Below are 9,965 nucleotides of genomic sequence, written 5' to 3' on the forward strand. Positions count from 1 at the left end.
CGGGAAAACTAGTGCCCTCTGGCTTTATAGTGACCGTGCCCTGTCTGGTGATTGGCTGCTGTGTTCTGTGTGTTGATTGGTCTTTCAGTGTGTCAGTCAGTGTGTGTCTATGCACCATCATATACTTGTGTGTATATTATGACATGGGGCACACCAGATAGTGTCCCAGGAGCCTCTTCACTAAAGTGCCCAGCCGAAGTGAGTGTCTCTGGAATGGTGGAGCGTATTGGAGACAGCTGTGACGGAAAATCACTGTCATCCACCGACCCGAGCTCCGGGGTCTCCTGAGACTTGGGCGGGTGTCCCAGCTGCTATCCCCATCACTGCTCGGCTCACTTTGGGGGGGGCGCTGGCTATGGCACTGGCTGTGGCGGGCGAGAGCAGATGGACCCGCCCCATCCCCAGCAGGTCCTGTAAGACACAAGATAAGACACATGATTAGATCGCGGGCTGGGATTGGGGTGGGGGTGGGGGGGGGAGTTGAGTTGGGGTGTGGGGGGATGAGGGTGGCATTGGGGGCATGGGTGGCGTGGAGCGGGGGTTGACACACGTGTTACGTGAACCGCAACTAAGCGGGTTCTCACTTCCTCGCCCATGGCCGAACTCCACCTCGGCGACCTCCATTTCCTCTAGGCCACCAACCATGTCCAGGGCCCTCTGCTCTGCAATGGTGAGGGGCCGTTGGTCCGGCGGTCCCACTCCTGTCTCCTCCCGCTCCCGGCGGTTGTGCGTCAATGGCGACAGTGTTAGACAGTCCGACTCAGGCAGCCTAGGGGGTGAGTAATTGGTGGCCTCAGTGGCCAGGGCACCCGGCCGTGGCACCGGTACAGGTACCGGCATGTGGGGTATGTCACGATATGAAGACATGCAGATAATGATATACAGACAGGCAGCTAATAAACACAGAGAACAGGACATGACCAATGAGCAGGCAGGACAGTTAGGGGTGGTATCTCACTATAAAAGGCACAAGGCACTCACACTCCGCCTCTTTCCACTGATGAACATCTACAGAGTGAGTCAGGGTGTATGTACAGTATCACACCTCCAGCACATGGCTAAGAGCTAGTCTGGTTCAGTCAGACAGAGTAACCACACTTAGGTTAGCAGAGAGTCGAACTCATAGAGAACTTTCTGACTGTGCTAACTGTGCTACTGGTTCAATAAATCAGATTGAACTAACTTCAAGGTCTGGAGTATCTTTTGGTTAAAACTGCATCCAGTTGCAGCCTGTGTTATCCCAGAGTACATAACACAACATGCTCCTGGGAGTTTGCTTAATCTAGGTGGTTTACCTCCTAGTTCCGTGACAACCAGCGAATGTATCCCGGCACCATGGAGAAGATTCAAGCTCTTCTCCAGCTCAGGGCCTCAGGCAATCTCAGTGCCAACTGGCGGATATTCAAGCAAAAGTTTCTGCTGTACATCGAAGCTTCAGACCTCGTGGGTGCGTCTGATGCAAGGAAGATCGCACTTCTCCTCTCAACTGCGGGTGATCAAGTCATCGAACTCTTCAACTCTTTTCATTTCACCGAAGGCCAGGACAAGACAAAGTTTCAGACCATTCTGCACAAGTCACTGTGAAGTGACACCAATGAAATCTTCAAGTGCTACATATTCAAACAGCGTCTACAAGGTCAAGATGAATCTTTCAGTGCCTTCTTAGCTAACCTCCGCCTGCTAGTGCTGTCCTGCAACTTTGGTGATATTGCTGACTCCATGATCAGAGATCAAATCGTTTTTGGAGTTCACTCTGATCCTCTGAGAGAGCAGCTACTAAAAATCAAGCATATGACCCTGCCAGTCGCGACTGAAACATGGACATTGCATGAGCACGCCAAAAATTACTATGCCCAGTACAAATCGGCTGAAAATGAGAAACTTGCCTCCCACGAGGCAGAGATTGTGCAGGCCATCTCCTGGACGCAGCGCCTCAGCATTGATGAATGCGGCCATTTTGCACGCTTTTCCCGGGGCCCCACGCATGCGTGATGCGAACGGGATAACGAAGCAGCCGACACCCACACTGCGCATGTGTGACGACGCACTGAGTGTCAGGACGCCAACGTCATGTATTGCGCGAACTGCGGCAATGCGCACTTAAAGAAACACTGCCCTGCAAGAGACAGGCGAAGTTTAAACTGCGGGAAGCCTGGACACTCTGCAGCCTTGTGCAGATCTGCACCACCAGTCAGGTGCCAGCGATCCTAATTCTGACGACAGCGCGTTCAGAATGTGCAACAATGATTACAGGATTCTGATCCTGGCAGCACAACGGATCCAGAGGCAGAATCCTGGACTTTGCCTACTGTGTGGGCATCATTACCAAATGTGAATATGCCACATCCAACTCATCACAAATTCAATCCACCCTCGCTGTGCATTCTGCGGACGGATGGTGTGCGGTGATGCAGGTCAACCACTGCTCCATCAAGTTTAAGCTGGACACAGGTGCTTCTGCCAACCTCCTCTCACAGGCAGATTTCAAATGCATCAAAAAGTCCCCCAAGGTCCTTCCAGCAGCCTGCAGGCTCCTGGACTACAATATAAATGCCATCACGGCACTGGGATCCTGCATCTACTCGTGCACCCATGCACGGTTACGTTTTGATATTGTCAAGCCAGACAGGGCGCACATGCCTGCAAGCAGCTGAACCTCATGCAGCGGGTTTACACAACGACATCCTCCAATGTGGATCTTCAGGCCGGCATTGACGACATCCTCGCTCAGTATCCGGATGTGTTCGACGGGATGGGCACACTGCCATATTGATACAAGATTCTGCTACGACCTGATGCCAAGCCAGTGGTCCACGCACCACGCCGGGTCCCGGCTCTGCTGAGGGAGCGCCTGAAGGCACAGCTCACCTGAGGAAGGAGCAGTGCTCCGAAAGCTAGTGTTTGAAACAAACCTGTTGGACTTTAACCTGGTGTTATAAGACTTCTTACTGTCATTTCCAAGGTAACCGAACCGACTGACTGGGTCAGCTCGATGGTATGTGTTAGAAAGCCTTCGGGAGACCTGCACATCTGCATTGATACATATTCCAAGGATCTCAATAAGAATATAATGCCTGAACACTACCCTATCCCGAAGCGGGAGGAACTCACCAGTGAAATGGTACACGCACGTTTTTTTCACCAAGTTAGATGCGTCACATGGATTTTGGCAAATCCAGCTGGATGAGTCCAGCAGAAGGCTCTGCACCTTCAACACACCGTTTGGCAGATACTGCTGTAATCGCATGCCGTTTGGCATTGTCTCGGCATTGGAGATCTTCCATCGCATCATGGAGCAGATGATGGAGGGCATTGAAGGGGTTTCGTGTGTACATGGACGACATCATCATATGGTCCACGACCCCTGAAGAGCATGTATCCCGTCTCCAGCAGGTATTCCACTGTGTCCATGCCAATGGCCTGAAGCTGAACAGGTCCAAATGTTGCTTTGGCATGTCGACACTCAAGTTCCTAGGTGACCAGATCTCTCAGCAGGGCGTGCGCCCGGACACAAACAAGGTCAAGGCCATCGCAGCCATGAAGGTCGCTGAAGACGAGAAGGCGGTATTGCGCTTCCTGGGCATGGTCAATTTTCTGGGCAAGTTCATCCCAAACTTGGCCTCACACACTATGGCCTTACGAAACCTGGTTAAAAAGTCCACTGCCTTTGAGTGGAAGGCAGCACACTCAAGGCAGAGTGGTTGGAGCTGAAAGCCAAGCTCACCACTGCACCCATCTTGGCATTTTTCGACCCAGACAGGGAGACGAAGATCTCGACAGATGCGAGCCAGGATGGCATCGGTGCGGTGCTGCATCAACGCAATGACACTTCACCCTGTGTACCGGTAGCCTACGCATCGAGGGCCATGATGCCCATCGAAACAAGGTATGCGCAAATGGAGAAGGAATGCCTGGGTCTTCTCACTGGCATTCTCAAGTTTCATGGCTATGTCAACGGCCCGCCGAAATTCACTGTTGAGACGGATCATAGGCCTCTAGTCCATATTATCCACAAGGGCCTGAACAACATGACGTCTTGGTTGCAGCGCATCCTCCTCAAACTCAGAAGGTACGACTTTGACTTAGTGTACACGCCTGGCAAGGAGCTCATCATCGCTGATGCATTTTCCTGCTCCATCATATTGCCAAGTGAACCGCTGGAAATCATCCGGCAGATTGAATCACAGGTGCAGCTGTGTGCTAGCACCTCCCGGCGTCTGATGAGAAGGTGGTTCGTATCCGCAAGGAGACAGCCAAAGATCCTCTCTTGCAGCGTGTCATGCACCACCTTACCAATGGCTGGCAGAAAGGGCAGTGCCCTCAATTGTAAAATGTAAAGGACGACCTGACGGTGATTGATGGTATCCTCCTCAAGCTGGATCGGATTGTCATTCCACTCAGTCTCCAGAGCTTGGTGCTCCGCCAAATCCATGAGGGACACCTGGGTGTTGAGAAGTGCAGACGCAGAACCAGGCAGACTGTCTACTGGCCCGGTATTAGCCAGGACATCTCAAACATGGTCCTCAACTGTGCGACCTCTCAACGCTTCTGTGGTGAATGAGATTCACACGGTATTATAAGTTACCAATGTCACTCTGTTCCCAGTATATATATGTACCGATACTGTAAGTGCAGTTGCACTACCTGACCACCAGGGGGAGTAGCTCTGGGAGTACTCGAGAGTTTGTACTGGGCTCCCCACTTGGCTCCGCCCAGAACTCCTCCCCCTGGAGCTGCTGTATAAAGATCCGTGCCATAGAATCAGCCAGCCAGTTCACCGAAAGTTCAACGGCTAACAGGCTGGCTCTGTTGTAAGTATATTAAAACCGCTATTCTAATCCTACAAGCACATGTCCGTAGAATTGATGGTTCCATCAGCTTCCAGCCAGCGCAGAGGAAGGAGACGCTCCAGCAGCATGAAATCGAGACCTCCCCATGGTCAAAGGTTGGCATCGACCTCTTTCGTGGGAATGGTCGTGACTACGTGTTGATTATTGACTATTTCTCTAATTACCCTGAAGTCATGAAGCTCTCAGACCTCACATCTCGGACTGTCATCAAGGCCTGTAACGAGATGTTCTCCAGGCATGGTATCCCACTCACTGTCATGAGTGACAATGAGGGCAGCACGATGGTGCAGTGGATAGCACTGGGACTGCAGCGCTGAGGACCTGGGTTCGAATCTCAGCCCTGGGTCACTGTCCATGTGGAGTTTGCACATTCTCCCCGTATCTGCGTGGGTTTCGCCCCCACAACCCAAAGATGTGCTGGCTAGGTGGATTGGCCATGCTAAATTGGCCCTTAATTGGAAAAAAATAATAATTGGGTACTCAAAATTTTTTTTTTAAATGAGTGGCAATGGCCCGTGCTTCAACAGCCATGAGTGGTCTATGTTTGCCAATTATTAATTACTATTTCAAACATGTCACTTCCAGCCCACACTATCCACAGTCCAATGGGAAGGTTGAAAAAGGGGTGCACATTGTGAAACAGCTCATCTGCTAGGCCGCGGATTCTGCTTCTGACATCTACCTCACGTTGTTTGCGTACAGGGCGACCCCACTGTCCACTGGCATGTCGCCGGCTCAACTCCTGATGAACAGGGAGCTGCGGACGACACTTCTAGCCATACACTTGCCCAACCAGGATCACCTTCTGTTACAGCAGAAGGTGCAGCAGCTCCGAAACCAGCAAAAGCAGGGCTATGATGCTCATGTCACCGATTTGAAATGAAAATGAAATGAAATTAAAATCGCTTATTGTCACAAGTAGGCTTCAAATGAAGTTACTGTGAAAAGCCCCTAGTCCCCACATTCCGGTGCCTGTTCGGGAAGGCTGGTACGGATTTGCCCGTGTTATCCCTGGCAGACACTGTCAGGATCAAGATACCGGATGGTGGCTAGTCTGCTACAGCTGTCGTTGTTCGACAGGCTGCACCCCCCCTTGTATGATGTAAGTATGGCTGATGGTTCTGTTGTGTGATGAAACAGACAGGCACTGCGCAAAGTTGCCTGCCTGCAACTGCTTTCTTCTCCGTTTCCATCCGTTGTTTTGCCACCTCCTGATACCTCGAACTAAGAGGCCACCAGTCAGGCTTCCATCCCGCCTGTCAAGGCACCATCGTCCCCACCACCATCTCTCTGGAGGTCGACAAGGATCAGCCGCAAGCCCCAGAGACTGGACTTATGAACATTTGTTTTGTTTGCTATGTTCTGTTTTCTCACATTAGGCAGCTGTCTTCACATCTAAATACGTTCACATATGCCACCGCTTGTAAATATGTTAATATATGCCTCCACATGTAACTACGTTCCCATATGGCAACAAAACATTTTTAAAAAGGTAAATGACATGATAAGCAGACATGCAGATAATGATATACAGACAGGCACAGACAGGCAGCTAATAAACACAGAGAACAGGACATGACCAATGAGCAGGCAGGACAGTTAGGGGTGGTATCTCACTATAAAAGGCACAAGGCACTCACACTCTGCCTCTTTCCACTGATGAACATCTACAGAGTGAGTCAGGGTGTATTTACAGCATCACACCTCCAGCACGTGGCTAAGAGCTAGTCTGGTTCAGTCAGACAGAGTAACCGCACTTAGGTTAGCAGAGAGTCGAACTCACAGAGAACTTTGCTAACTGTGCTACTGGTTCAATAAATCAGATTGAACTAACTTCAAGGTCTGGAGTATCTTTTGGTTAAAGCTGCATCCAGTTGCAGCCTGTGTTATCCCAGAGTACATAACACAACAGGGTAGGGTTGGGGTTTGGCCACCCTCCGGTTGGCGGGGGGGGGGGGGGGGGGGGCTAGGATTATGGGTGTGTGGGACGGGGGTTGGTGCCAGGGGCACAGTGCTGCCTACTCACCCTAGCTGCTCTGAGGAGGTTGTGCAGTTTTTTTTATCCATTGCTGGCAATCGGGACTATGCTGCCCACGGCGCTGATCGCCTCTGCCACCTGCGCCCAGGCATGACAAACGCCGGCGGCTGTCAGCCTCCTTCCTGGGCTGGGTACAGGGTCACCCTCCTCTCCTCCACAACGTCCAGGAGGGCCTGCAAAACGTGGGGCTGCGTGTCTCACTGCAACCTTGTTGCCTGGGATGGTGCGTGTGGCGAATGGAGTGTGTATATGCGGTTGCAGCTTGTCAGCCTTCAGAGTGTCAATTGCGAAACTGGCGAATCCGGCACCATTTCTCATTAGAATCGATTGTGTTCTAAGTGGCGCCAGTGCTAGCCCGTTAATAGTAGCTGAATCGGTCCAGGTGTGGTGCCAGTTTTGCTGAAAGTCCACGGATTCTGTGTTGGCATCAACACTTACGGCTGTATTTTCCAATTTTCAGGCTATGACCTGACGCTGATCTGGGAACGGTGGCATTTTACAACTGGAAATTTGGTGCAAAATGGCCACCGATCCTCCGTTTGGTGGGGGGGCTAGCAGGCAGGTAACGTAGAACACCCGGCTCTAGCTGCCGATACCGCCCGGAGAATTGCCGCGTCCATGGCTGCGAATGAGCAGAGCAGCGGCCTGCAGTGGCCGGGCCTTCTAACGTGGTGCCGGCCACGCGCAGTCCTGGCCTGCCAAATAGTGCCCCTCATTTGGCCGGCTTGTGACCCCTGGACTACCCCCCAACAGTGCCCCCAGCCCCTATCAAAGAACCGCCTGCCTGCGGATCGGCTCTCCCCCGACTGTGGTGATGCTTGACTGAGTCCGCAGCCGCCACACCAGGTTCCCAACAAATAATCGCATGAGAGACCCACGCCGCCGGGAACTCGGCCGGTCGGTGGGGGAACATTGGGACGTGGGCCTCAGGCAACGTCCTGATGCCATCGATACGGCGTGCGGCGTACTCCTAGAGCATGCCGCTTTGGGAGAGGGTGGTACATCTCAAAAGTGGCACTGCCCCCGATTTTGGCGTGAACATTGATTCTCCGGCCGAACGCGATTTTGCCATCGGCGACCATAGAATCCCGCCCCTTAGTCTCAGAAATGGAGAATCCCGCCGAAGGCTTTTTGTGGGATCTTGCTGAGCAAAATTGTTTCCTCATTTCCTCCATTACAACAGTGACTACACTTCAAAGGTGCTTCATTAGTGCAAAGTACTTTGGTCATTAATTTCTTTGCTGTTTGCGGAACCTGACTTTGTGCAAACTGGTTGCAGCATTTCTGCATTACAAAAGCACGTAATTTGCTGTGATGCATGTTGAGGCTTTCTGATATTTAGAAAAGTGTGTCATATATTTGTTTCCCTTCCATGGCTCAGGGCAAATTGTGCAGACAGTGCAGTTACTCACAGCAATGGATGGGCTCACAGAAACTACACCCTTATTAAACAATACATAGACATGCTGTAGTTGTCCATGTGTGGAGCTCGGATATGCAAAGGACTGGCTTAACTGTGAAGTTCTGCCTGTTCAATTCATTTCATTTTCAATGGCTCACCATTATCTAAGTGCAGTACTTTCCCATAGAACTGTAATAAAAACCAAAGGTGTTGCAAGTACTCAGCACGTCAGGCAGCATCTGTGGAGACAGAAATGGTGCTAATGTTTCAGGTTTTTGCTGACCCTTCATCATAAATGGAAAGGAATTAAAAATCAATGTAAGTGAACAATGTAGGAATGACAAAAATAAATCACGTGAGAAAGAAGAACAGGACTTCTTCAAGGCGTGCATTCCTGGGAGTGAAGTGGCAGTGAATTCAATACAACAGCTTCTGGAAATTATAGAACTGTACCAGTGAGTGGAGTCAGAACCTTCAGCCTTGGTTGGGAGGGGAGAAGATTGGAGGAAAAGGGGAAAAACAATCTACTTTCCCTATTCTGTTTGCATGCCCATTGTTAATATGGTGGCAGCTTTCATCTTCTTGGGCAGAATGGAGATTCCAAGTAAACTATTCCAAGTAAACTATCATTTGGGACACGAGCAGTATTAAAAGTAAAAAAATGCTTTCACATCATTTAAGTAATAAAGCATTGATTGCTTAATTGTATCTACAAAGCAGTGGATGATACATCCATTACTGTGAGCAGCAAGTTATTGAAATCTATTTTCTTTCAGGACAGTTCTCTTTCGTTTGACTATAACTATTGAAATGTCCTCACACAGCTCAGCATGCAGCCTTTTTTTGGTTACGTGCAGGTGATTTTACTGGGTCACTCAGTTTTACTGATTACACTCAATCCAACTTTTGCTTAAAGTATCTGAAATGGTTTTGTGCTCTGGGCACTAGTGACAGTATTCCGGATTAAATATTTGCATGGTTAAGAAAGAAAATAGTGCTTCCTATTTAGTTCACAGGAGCAAAGCAATACCTTGCAGACAGGGAGGATAATTGGCCATAATTATCATGTTTGCACGTAATGACACAAAAATGTGACCATCAGCATAGCAACAAGACAGCCACCGTCATCAAATTAATTAAGTAGTTAGTAACCTCAGTCTGAGGTTAATTTAAATGAGTAAAGCTTGAAAACAAGAGCGCCCGATGACAGTCCATCTTTCTGCAATTGTGCTGTCAGAATGCGGTTGAATCTTCTTCAGCACTTCCTTGAAGATTCTTAAAGACCTGCACTGACAGAGACCTGTGCTTCGCTGAGGAAAGGTTAAGGAACTTGGAAAACAAGACTTTCTGGTGTGGCCACTGCATCAATATTATAGAATGCATATTCTAATTCTGGTTAAATAGCACAGTCACCTAGTGAACAGAGTTTGCCACGTAGACAAGGTATATCCCAACAAAGTGTGATACTGTAGATAAGGACAATGTAAAGGCATTTGGAACTAAAAGGAAATCTTCAGATACTAGGAGAATTTTATGAACAAGGGCCATTATGAATAAAGAACTTAATGCTGGAAATGCTTAAAATGATAAAATGCGTATTATAAACAATGAATTCTGGCTGCTGCTTTGTGAACTCCAGAAATGTTAACATAGCTCATAGAATCAATTGATTGAT

The sequence above is a fragment of the Scyliorhinus canicula genome, chromosome 8 (genome assembly GCF_902713615.1).
Source record: "Scyliorhinus canicula chromosome 8, sScyCan1.1, whole genome shotgun sequence".
NCBI classification, from domain to species: Eukaryota; Metazoa; Chordata; class Chondrichthyes; order Carcharhiniformes; family Scyliorhinidae; genus Scyliorhinus; species Scyliorhinus canicula.